The sequence below is a fragment of the Megalops cyprinoides genome, chromosome 1 (assembly GCF_013368585.1).
Source record: "Megalops cyprinoides isolate fMegCyp1 chromosome 1, fMegCyp1.pri, whole genome shotgun sequence".
Lineage (NCBI taxonomy): Eukaryota > Metazoa > Chordata > Actinopteri > Elopiformes > Megalopidae > Megalops > Megalops cyprinoides.
In genome coordinates this window covers 28,231,398-28,244,840 of record NC_050583.1, presented here as the reverse complement: position 1 = coordinate 28,244,840, position 13,443 = coordinate 28,231,398, and positions in this window count along the sequence as shown.

Here is a 13,443-nt window from a genome sequence, read left to right as displayed (position 1 = left end):
GTTATGTTATTTAAGCACTTTCCCAATCACAACAATGGTTGGCTATGAAGATGCCACAAGAAGAGGTTATAATAGTATCATACTGGATCTTGCAGTAATCAAATTCTAGTCTCGCTGGTGGGGCCATTAATAAAAGATGAGCAGATATTGTGATGCTTTAATTAAGGTGGGAATAATGTCACCCAAACTGAGACTTGTTACTTGAAAAGCATAGTCAAAAAAAAAACATGCATTAGTTGAAATTAGACAGGTTATTGTTGTAAATGAAAGTGTTTGTTTCATTAAGAGCCTTCACCAAGATAATAACATTGTTGCTGAAACAGAGATTATTACTTTTGGGCATTCCCACTGGGTGGTTGGACTATTGCAAACAGTAATTAAAAGTTCACTTGGAGGGGAGTAATCTTCTCTAATGGAAAGAAACATGAGTGTAAAGCAAAGTAACATGTTTTTAAATAAACAGGAAACACAAGGCACCATAATGACAGCTGGAATGACTCTTTCATCAGTTTACTCAAGATTATTTTAATAATTCAGGGCTATAAGGTGACACTTATCAATGTCCTAATATCCTCATTTGCTTGAACACAAGTTCACTGTGACGCTCTGTCCTGTTGGTATGTGATCACTTGAGGTTTACCAGACATTTGCTGAGGATCTTGCTACAAACAAGGCAGTTGAACTGTGACATGTTTCTTCTATGACCTTTTGTTTTATGTTAATTGTCTGATAAGGGGACACCCACCTTATTAACCTAAAAGGCCATATATGATGGAATTATAAGAGCAGCTAAGTAAATGGCAAAGAAATGGTTAGTTTTGTATTTTTTTCAGATGTGTATGATGTCAAATGCATAACATTGGAAATGCTATATTCCTTCAGTAGTCAGTGATATATCCTACAGTGACAACCTAATACACCAAAATGATTAATTTTATTGATTGTATTTGCATTTACCAGCTCTTGTCAGTCATACAGTGCTGATAAAATACCTTCAGTGTAGCCTGACCCAAGAGTGAATTACCTAAGGATGCAGTGGCAGTCTTTTATTATAAATGACTGGTAAATTAACCACTTATTTTATCTTTAAGTATTTCAGCAAGTGTTTCTGGGAAAGGTTCCATGGTGTCCTTTTTATTCCACTCTCCTCTTTATTCCTGGCTCCTTGCCATGCAGAAATTGCTTCCCACTCTTTCAACCACATCATGTGTTTTCAATACACCTCCCCAGATTGTGCTCTTATTCATCTCAGCCTCCACGCGCTCATCCTTTGCAGACACTGTCCACAAGTTGCATAACTTCCTGCCTCAGTTTCTGCAAAGTACCAGTGCATACAATAGCAATGCCTATGGTAACAATATCATTAAAGATAATTACAAGCAAGATACAATTTGATCACGTGCAACCTCCAAAGCGCAGTCTTGCTATGTGTGCTTTTTTTGCAGTGTTTAGACAGGAATCTTAACTGCTGATCAAAGCAAAAAAAAAAACAAAAAACTGAAATTTCACAAATAGATTGCAGCATTCAATGCTGCAGAAACCTTCAACATTTTGTATATTAAAGTTATGGTTTTTTGAGACCCTTTTGACATTGTTAAGCCACATGGCTCTGCTGAGACATTTATTTGTTGTAATAAATCATAAACATTCATATCTTAAAGTGTATCATTACATCCTGGACTGCATTCTACAGACAATCATGCGGCACCTGGAGGCATTGCTCTTTTACTGCCTTTAAATTATTGAATTGTGTCCAATAAATGTCATACATTCAGTCACAAAATAAAATACAACACATTGGCATGAAGGAGAAAAAAGGCTGCTATATGTACTATATTAATTTATAGTTCTTAATTTAGCTCTGATTGTAACAATTAAGCAAATTTGATCTGATCAAATTGGTAGAATGTGTAGTTGCAGCTGTATGGTAATTCCTGTTAATAATCTTTTGTTTTCTTGAATTATATGTGTATTGTCAAGATGTAACATATTAGTGATACATGTTTGTTACTTTTTATTTTATAGCTGCAATTCAGTAAAAATGGCAGGAACAAACAGCAACAGAATAGCAATACAGTTACAAATAAAGAGGCTACATTTAGTGAGCTACTGTATAAAGATCTAATGCACAGAAGTGATAAATGTATTGATACAAATACATCAAGGAGAATGATTATCAGAAGGGTTGGCCCTTGAGTGAGCTTGCTTCAGGTCATGTTTGCAGTATCTGATATGTAATGTTTTCTTTAAGTACATGTTCTAGATTCCACCTGTTCTTTTTGTTTTCTTCATTCATTCATCTGTCTGAAAATAGTCCAGCGAATTCAATAAGACGAGTTTGTTCCTACTAAGGTTCCCATATCACGTACCCCGTTACCTAAAACATAATAGGTTGTACATTCCATTTCACTGTCCCTGGAGCACCTTTACCTGAATTGACTTCTATCAGAACCATACACCAGGACACAAGATGTGATACATTCAGGGCCCACTGTTTAACATTTGAGGCAATATCAATCTATAAACATATTTTACATTTTGTTTGATCTCATTGTCCTTCTTCAATAAGAAAGCAGGACAATAATCTTTTTACTTTTTCTTTTTTCTCAAACTGGCTTTATTCAGTTGTAAATCCTTTTTAATATAGACAATATATGAACTGCTGTTGGTATTGTTTAGGGCTTTATCTGATTCAGCTAATACCATATGCACTGTTTTAGGATACGTAATATACTGCATGAGAACCCATCTACTGTATAACATCACCTATGTGCAAAAACCTAGACATTACTAGCTGGTTGCTGTGTGACTTTAGTTTTATTCCATTGGTATGTCCTGCAAGAGGTGGGGTTTGCATAGTTACATAGTAATTTATGCACTTGAGTTCATCCGATCATTTCAGTGTAGATTTGATGTTATGCAGCAGCTAGAGCATCATCCCTCTTACTTTAACTGCTTTACATGAGGCATTTGTTAAAATACTTTTTAACAAACCAGTTAAACCACAAAACCTGTTTGTAAACCCATTGCACACAGTATTTCTCCCCATTTAATATTGCAGTACTGTCACCTAAATTTCATGTAACTAATTGCAGTATAATTTATTTGGAATGGAGCTTAAATACAGTTGTTGTTATTGTGTAATGTATAGCAAGTTATGTATTCTATGCATGAGCAAGTGTTAGATTCAGATTAAATATTTCAAAGTAATGCTAATAGTATAGCACAAACGTGCAAATAGCAGACTGCAGTTACATTCAGATAATGTTCTATCACATACAGAATTAATTCTCTGTTGTTGTTTTTTTCTCTGTTGTTATTAATTACAAGGAGTAAATACAATCTGAGCTAAACTATGATTACATGTTTTTACTTAATTCATATGTCTTCAAGGGCATTGAAAACAGAACAAGGGCACCGGCGAGGCACATTATAAACATCCCTGTTGTTCAAAACAAACGCAGCTCTCGAGTCATTCATAGGTGGAAACACAACACAACAACACAACTGGACAACCTGAGGCCCCTCCCTGCTTCCTCAGGTGCACTCCTCTGCTTCTCAGCTGGCCTCTGGAACTGCCAGTCCACAGTCAACATAGCTGACTTCATCCCCCCCCCCCCTTAGCCACCCAGTCCTTCCTCCAGGTCCTGGCTCTGACCGAGACCTGAATCCATCCAGAGAACACAGCAACTCCTGCAGTGCTCTCCACCACATTCCTTGCTCAACTGGGCACAGAGGTGGAACAGGTTTGCTGATTTCCAACGCCTGGAAATTCACTCCTTTCTCTTCTTTATGCAACAGTACCTGCTTTGAATACCACACAATCACTGTTATTCAACTTGTCAAAATCTATTTCATTGTCATTTATCATCCTCCAGGTCAGCTGGGCAACTTCATTGAAGAGCTGGACGTGCTTCTGTCCTCCTTTTCTGAAGACGGTAGCCTGCTTGTGATCCTTGGTGACCTGAACATCCACCTTGACAAACCTCAAGCTTACTCCTTACTCTTTAAGCCTCTTTCGACCTGAAACGTGTCTGCACTCCAGCGACTCACAAAGCAGGCAACCAGCTGGACCTCATCCTGACACTGTAACTGTAGAAGGTGGAAGCCATCAGAAACAGTCAGTTCTCCACTCCATACATTCACAGCCAGCCTCCACTCACATGCAGCACATTACTATGCACATTCCACCCTATCTCTGAGGCTGACGTCTCCAAGCTTCTCCGCTCCTCCAACCTACCACCTGGCCCCAGGACCCAATCCCCTCCAATGTCCTACAGTCTATCTCTCCCAAACTGTTGTCAGCCAATTTTGGAATGAACTTCCACACTTCATCTGTTCTGCCGAGTCCCTCTCTGTCTTCAAGAAGCATCTGAAGACACGGCTTTTCCGCTCTCACCTAAGCATGTGAAACACTACCACCTAAAGGAATTTCTCATGTCTCAAAACTGTTTCCTATTAAACTATTTTAAAAAATGAAAAAGTAATCTAATTGTTTAATGCACTCGTTATCTCTACCAGCTAGCTTGTACCTTGTCTGGCCAACCATTGAAACCTGGTCATGCAGTGCTTCTAATATTGTTGACTCCTTATGGTTTTTCGCTTGTGTTGTACTCTGCCTCACTTGTAAATTGCTTTGGATTAAAGCTTCTGCCAAATGAACAAATGTAAATTTAAATGTGATTGGGCCATGGCATTGTGGTTCAAACAGCACAGCAATTCATGCAGTGATATTTAAATAGTAAACATGCATCATTAATGTTTTGGAACAACTCTTCAATTATATTTTGTTCTGCTAATAATATTTTATCAATTAATAAAGTATTGTTTAAATCAATCAATAAAATATTTTTTAAAATATAAATATCCTATTTAATACAGAACTTTCATTTGGGGCTCCACGACTAAGAATCAACAGCTGATGAGACTCATTCTTGAAAGATGTGGCTCTGTGAATCTTGTAAACTGAGTGCACTGTGTCACAAGCATTCCTTTGAGTTTTCATTGTGAGTACCAGGTATACCAGGAATGCTTGACCTAAAAGACATTCATTTCCTTTTCCTGTTTCAGTATTATGCTAATAGTCTTTCAAAATGTGTTAGCAAATGTCAAATATATACTTCTGTGATAATACTCTATAACTCTCAAACAGTACATTATGCCTGACTCTCAATAAAGTATGATATTCTATCTGAGATCAGCCAATTTCATCAGAAATTACCACTGATTGTTTACTCTCTGGGACTGGAACTGATGAGATTTACAGGGACTTATCCCACCCAGCAAAGTATAAGTGACCCAGTTCTGGTCCGATTCTGCCATGCCAGATCAGTTCAATCGACCCGAGTCCGGCAGCCAGATTGAGGCCGATGTCAGAATGAATAGCGTGCCAAAATCGGCCCAAGGACACCAGCCCTGACCTGGCAGCTGGAATCTGGCTGAAACAGACCAGCACTAGTACATGGACTTTGTATTCATTTATACACCCCCTGCCTCCCCACTACCCACCTCTCCCAGTTTATACTTTATACTTGCAAGGCATAGTCGATATTTGATACTCTACTTTTATATATTATACATTTTATATACTGTGCTGAATTATGCTATTTGTTGGCTAAAACTTTACATTTGAAGTGGACACAAATTAGACTAATGGACACATTGGCAAAATATTCATACTTTTCTTGAACAAATGATTCTGCTGCTTCAGTTAAAAGATCCAATAAAATGCAATGAGCAACAAATGTTTACACAAATAAATAATAAATTAGCAGTGACTATATAGATACTGTACTAATTTAAAAAGTCAAATTGGACCTGAATGCAAATACTAGCTTAAATAAATATAATGCAATAACAAATAATAAAATAACAATAACAAACACTTACAACAAATATATGTTAAAAGCTTTGTTTAAATTTCTGTTTCTCTTCCATCAACTCCCCTTTGCCTCTGTGTGTCCCAATTGTTCACCAGCTATTTAGAGCCATTGTTTGATGATTTTTCAGTCTCCACAGCTGTGGCCTTTGAGGAGAAATGTTTTTTTCCTTACTGCAGCTTAGACAGACGAGACCATTAAAAATGTTTTACAGTATTCTATTATGACAATTACTAGTATGACACAGAAATGTACATGATGTTCAAATGAATTACAGTCTAGTCTCACCTATTTTTTAACTTTGCATTCTACTATTTCACAAGGGCAACAGCCAGGAATTTTTAACTGGGTGCTCTCTGGGAAAAAATGTTTATTTGAAAGACCCATACCAAACCTAGTATTAACAGCATTATTAGCAACATTAACTTTGACAGCTAACTAGCCAGCTGTCTTGTTGGCTATCAGTTGGCACAATTTAATTGTTAGCCTGTGGTAGATACTGTAACATCATGTTAAGAAATGAGAATCCAGATGGACCATTGTCTTTGAATATCCGTTTAGCTATCCTTAACCTTCAAAAACTAGTATGTGGTGCAGAGCTATCTAGCCAGTGAGGTAATGTAGATCAATCAATTTAGGTGGGCTATTTCCAAACCAGGTAACGTGAACAACTCACAGGTTTCCTGACCTTTGCAAACAGCAGTCAATGGATAACCCTAAAATTTATATAAAACATTATTATATTTATATGATCAAGTAATCTGACCACAATAATAATGGACATGACACATTTGTTTAGCAACTGCACACCTTATCTCCTCAGAGTGAGCCTGAGTGACTGAGATTTCGGCAGTTTCAGTTTCGGTATGCCAATACTTAGCTTCATGTGACTATGTGGGACGTGGGTGGAAAAATTGGATGGATGGAAAATGGAATAATTGACCACTGCTTTAGGAAACTACCCTCTTAACTGTGAGGTATAAAATTGTATGCAGCTTTTGAAGGTCAGTATTTCTCCACATCTATGATTTCTCAGAGAAACTGTAAGCATGAGATTATGTGTGAGACTCTCTTTATTCTGAACTGTTCAGCTAGATCCCCAAAGCAATAAATGCAGGCATTGAGTTAGATCTTGATTTCACCCTGGTGGCTAATGTACCCTTTTCAGTAATGAGCTTTTCAACATATGATGTGACCAACTCAGCACCTTCCTCTTTTGCTGAAGCTGTAACTTTGCTTGTGCTGTCTCCTCCATTGTGATGAACTTGTAGAACACAGTCATTGTTGTTGTGAAACACCTGATCCACAGGCCACAACACTAACCCTTACACTTGTCTTGTTTCATCTTTTTACTGCCTTAGCTTTCATTTGAGATATAGCTGCCTAAATCCATGGAATGTTAAACAAAAACAAAGATATTAACCCCAGTGGACAGGGATTTGTCAGTTTTTCTCAGCACCAAACCCCGACTTTTCCGTTGATTGTGGAATCACTGACTAGATTGTGGAATTGACATCTGGAAATGGAATTTGAAATTTCAAAATAGATTTGCGACCCATTAAAATGGATGATCATGTTAATTACGTGTCAGTTATGAAGTGTTCATACTATTAGAAAAGGTACAGTAGTGGATAAATAGAGCAGCAAATGAAGAGTAAAAATACTTACAATTGCACAAAAGTAATAAGAAAAACAAAAATTTTAAGCCCTCTCCTCCATCTCGAACGCACACAGTTTCACCACCTAGGCTGTTTGGAAACGTAAAAGGAAAAAAAAAATTGTGTCCATGCGGGATTGAACAGCGATTAATCAGCTAACCTCAGGTGGGATGCTGTGAATGCATGGTCCAGCACACAGCAGGCACATCACCAATGAAAATTTGATTACTTTAACAGTGTTAGAGAGAGAAAGTTGACATCTTTATCGCAATCTGAGGCAGTCACCTGTACAATTGGGTTTGGCCCTGTCTGTCACTTGTATTCTCCTTGCAGATGTTTCTAATTCCCACTTCCTAGTTCAACAAACAAAACAGGTGCTATATTTGTCCATGCACATCCACATTGCTGTATTCATGAGCTAACGTGGGGGACTCTAAACCTGAGTCTAATTTTAACTCTGTGGTGGGAAGTTTGGTCATTTGAATTTTCCTCCATGATGGTTTAAAGCAAGCCATGTTAATTTACTTACCTATACAGTTTCAATATTTCTATGTACAGGTTGATGTATACACAGGAAAGTGAACCCAAATCAAGGAATGCATCATGGGGTGTGGCATTGCCAAATAACCCCCAGGGAGCATAGCATAATGTTTCCTTTATGTCCAGGATCTTTCCAGTGGCTTGTGGAACAGACTGTACAGCTGTTGTTTGGTCTCAGTGATGTGCTTTGTTTTCCCCTTGTTGACATGTGGCTGAGCAGATTCCTTTGGTTTTCAGGCAGTTTTCACCCTGTTGTCTCAAAAGGTTTTTCCTCTGGGAGTTAAATGATTAGTTACACATTATACTCCCAATAATCAGTTACCATCCAGGAGCTGGACCTCACAGTCTAGGTTGGCTTCATAGTTCACAACCAAATCTACATGTCTTGCTCAGGTGCCCCAAAGAATGGAGGTATGAGTACTGAGTAATGCCTAATACTATCTAAGACATTTCTGATTGAAGTCTTGCAATGCATTTGTCTTCTGCTCTTCTCCACATGCTAATTTGCTCCAGGCCTTAATAGCCACCTCTTTAAAGATAAATGGGAGTTACACAGCCTTAAGTCAAAGATATCTCTCCACCATGCAATTCAAAGATGCTTTCAGTTGTTTAAACAGTTTATTTAAAAACTGTATTTGGCACCCCTATCTAACCTCATTGCAGGGAAGTATAATTCAGATAGGAGAAAATAAGTCTGTTTCAAAATGCTGCAGACCCTGACTCTCTCTGCTGTATTTATTCTGAATTAATCACCTAAGAATTGCAGGTGTCTAAAGTGTCTAGTCTAAAGTGGTGTGACGAGATCTTTTTTTATGTTTTCTATGCACTCACATAGTGAATAAGGCTGTTCTTGTCTTGAACACATTACTTGCAGACAGGAAGACTACATTTGCACAATGCTAAATTGTGCACGATTGCCTTTTTCTGGTATACTGTGCGATTCTGAACAGCAGAGTTTACTACAGTTAAAGTTCCTTTTATTGCTACTGTAAAGGAAAAAGGAAAGACAGAGGGAATACATAGCATCCATTCTGTTTACCACTGCTTTGCTTGCACTGTATAATAGTACATATTATAGTACATATAAAAGTTGCATAGATAAAAGTTGTGTTATTCAATAAGAGGGAACTCATTTTATGTCAGTCAGGTCAGGAGTGTATGTTAGGGACATTCCCATGCAATGTTGATAAATGCATGGAATGCATGTATGAAAATAGTGCATGCCTACACATAGTTTAGGCATACATTTTTTGGGTATCACAAATGTATAACAAATGAAGGTCCATATTTGGATTGACTGGTTTGATCTTACTGATGTGTATAAAGTTCAGTGTTTTATGTAGTCAAGATATCAGTGACCACTGAAACTATCAAATTAGTCATGTTCACATTGAAACATGGTGAAAATTGCATTGTATGTATAATATAGTAGTATGAATGGTCCTTTTGCAACTGAATGAAGACAATATACCCTTTTCAAATGTGCATGCACTAACCCAAGTAATGTAATGGCTCCTCAATGTCCTGAAAGAAGCTAAATAAAAAAAAACATAGAACTTAATTCCCACAAACCCGATAAGTGTAACTACAGCTGGTGTATCACTTATTCCCCTTCCCAAAACTGGAATGCACAATATGTGGGACTTCACATCGAGTCTCTATTAGTGATTATGAAAGAGTGGGTGCACCCCTTCAATCTAAACAAAACGATGACTATGTCAGAGAGAGTTGTACTTTGTTCCATCAGGGGAACTGCATGAAAAGGTTATGGTTCCTTTTTGTGGTCATGTATTTTGCATTTCACCCTCTTGTTTTGACTTTAGGGACTGGATTAATATTGCATTATTTTCCTCATTAAATTAAATGGATAGGGGAGTGACGTATTAAACATCATACCTCACAGACTTTACAGTTCAGGCTGACTTGACCAGACAGATTTTTTAATCTCATAAAAACACAACAACAGACAGCTATACCTGAAGATGACATATGACTGAAAAATAAATCTTAACTGAATGAAAATCTGTGAACAAACTCAAATGTTGCTAATGATAGTAAAAAAATGTTCATGACTCAGTTCTCTGATTGCCATAGCATGATACATATGATTTGAACATATGTTTTCACTGTCCACTTGGTTGGTGTTGCACAAATGAGTTTGGTAACCAAAACAAAGGGGCAGTAATCATATATTTACACACAGACTTATAGCAGACCATTTAATGGATTATGAAACTGCTGTCTGGAACATAAGAAATTGTACAGCAGCTAAACTGAATTGAGTTTGAATTCTGATCACTACTAACATGCAAGATTTGCAATTACATCAATTAGTTGTGCAAATGTATGTAGCATCAACACACTTGAATTTAAAATATGATGTGGTCTTAGAATTTTCTTCTACCAGAATAAAAAGATATACTATTACATAAGTCTGCTGCAGATTTAGGTCTTACATCTTCATCAACATGTGTTCTCATGGTCATAAAAAGTCAAGACTAGACTTGACTGTATTTGACTGTATTTGTCTGACTGTTGGAGATAAAAATGAAATTTAGAAAAAAATGACCCACTCTGCAATTCTTATGTTAATGAATACAATCTATGACCTTGCCAAGTGCACCTGATTTATTGGCTAAGTCAAAAATTGCAAGACACATTAAGTCAGCGTTACGCACACAGTAATTTGTAACCCATTGTGTCTGTGCTCAAAATTAGATAACAACTGAAAGGAATACTGGGATAGGGTCAGCTAGTGAATGTCAATATTCAGGCAGAGTTGGTGCTGGAGGTTTCTCATTTCTGTCAGCTACAATGAAACCATAGATGCAGTACATTATCACAGACACAGGGAGAGCAAATCATATCGTCTAAAAATCCTTTTTCACTCTCTTTCATCAAAGACGATGATTTAGTGGGTAATGTGAACGAGAAACCCACAGACAGCCTCACAGAACAGTTGCCAGACCTAATCTGCAGTGAATAAAAAGATGCCTGGCACTGCAGTTAAGGTTTGGGGAAAACGAGAAAAAAAGAAATAACACTTGTTGAGCAGCAGAAAAAAGGGTTGTTGAGTTACAGGGCTGATGAGAATTTCTGCTAATTTTGACAAGTGCCTGCAAGTTGTATTGGAAATGTTAGTGTGTCAAAAATGCACAATATACATAACAATCTACAGTATGTGTAAATGTGTATAGATGTTTTATTTTTTTAGTTGATGCTCCTTATTTTCATGCTGTGTTTGTGGAAAATCTAAGGTAGAGTGTTTACATGGATACATAGTCAAGATACATAGTCGAGATTATATACTACACAAAGGAGTATATCTATACATTTTAAGCAATATTATTTTGAACTGGAGATTGACAGGTGCAAAGTGTTACATCATCAAGAAACAAGCAACCGGGACAAACTACACAGACAAGAAAAATTAAACGTGCATTGTTTTTCTACACTCAGGCTAGCCATATATAAGTTTAGAAAACAATATGGCAATTTTAATCCCATGGACCGGTGTAATAAAATGTACATCCCAACAGGTTAACATTTTGGAAATAATACAATTTTATCATAATTTTATTTTGGAATAATACCATTTTTGCAAGCAGAGCACCATATTGCATTTCACTTCAACCTGAGTATGTTTAAAAAGACAGCCATACATATGAAAGTATTTTGTGTAAAAGTATTGTGTGTGTGTGTGTGTGTGTGTGTGTGCGTGTGTGTGTGTGTGTGTGTGTGAAAAACCTGTCCAAATTATATTTGAAAAGATTAGGCAGGCACTATAGGAGAACTCGGTAGTTAATTGGACATAGGTTACACATCCCTTTGATATTGGTAGAGCCAAGAAATGAAATCAAAGGCTTGCCAATTTTGTAAGAAGAAAGGGATATCAAAGCAGTATGGCCTATACAAGTCAGAATGTTTCACACATGGAACACGGTGCTGTGCTAATTGGCATTGTATTACAGACAAAATGCTGTCACAATAACAGGATTTAAACAGAACTGATTGTAAAAAAAATCACCAACAGAGCTCCTATTCAAATTACATTAGTTAAAAATGAAGCTGTATTATGCACAAGCATCATGTTTACATTTATCTCACAAAATCAGAGCATATTTATTCTAAATGTTTTTGGAATATATTCATGGTCTATTATCACCCATACCCTTGTACTCCTTCAAAACACTCTGTTTGAAATTTCTGTCTCTGAATCCAGTAGGTCAAGAAAGTATATCTATAGAGTGATGATCTTTTATTAAACTTTTCCCCTTTGGAACAGAAATGAAGACTTGAGAATAAATTGCTATGCTTCCTTAATAACTGACCCCTCACTTTAGCATGGTGAGGACACTGAATGCAGACCCATGTGTCTGTCTGATGTTTGTTTACATGTTCATTTTTTATCATTTGTCAGAATGTTCAAGAATTCTAAATAGCACGTTTATTTGTCAATTTTTCATCTGTGTTAAATAATAATAAAGCCATACCTCAACAAATATGTCTTCAGTCCTCCAGAAGAATTTGCAATGTGTTGAAGGCAACCCACCATGCAACAAATTTGAAAAATTTCCTTTGAGACCACATTTTCCTATACTTGTGAGTGAGAACACCTGGGTCAAAACAGCATTTGTTCCATCAGCAATAGCTTCCTTTGGCAGTCAAATGTGTAATAAAAATGGTTACAGTATGGTATACACACATTTCATCAATTTAATTTAAGAGAGATCTTACTTTTTAAATTGGATTGGCAGTTGACAAACTTATTTCTGTATGCTGTTGCATATGCAATGCTGTATTGTTGATACAATACATGTATTTACTGCCTATTATCATTATAATTATGGACTATTGTGTGTTTTTAGTGCTGCAAAACAACCCCCCCCCCCACCCCACCCCCCAAGGGCAGTAATGTTTACATTTATTCAAGTTCTTGATGAGATTATGACATAAAATCAAGCACTTTGTATACTCAATTTACAGGAACAAGAGCATATATTTTTGCCCTTCCCTTCCCTTCTTCTGACCACTCCGTCTTCCTTATCACCCCATATCCCAGTGATGACCATCCCTCCAGCATCCCTCAAGTAATATTCTGTTGGAACTGTTGGATAATTTTCTCTATCAAGCCCTTTCTGTTTTTATTTTTTTTCCCCAGGAATGTTTCTCAACCAACATTTCTGGGATCAGGGAATAATTTTCCTTTATTTCATATCTAGCCTGGGTTTGCTGGGGTTTTTTTATTCCTGCTGTAAAATGTACTCTGTACAGTGTTTTACAACAACACAAATGTTGTTTTTGATCCCAATATGCTGCACTCTGCAGGAACTACACACATTTGCCATTATCAGACTGGAACCTAT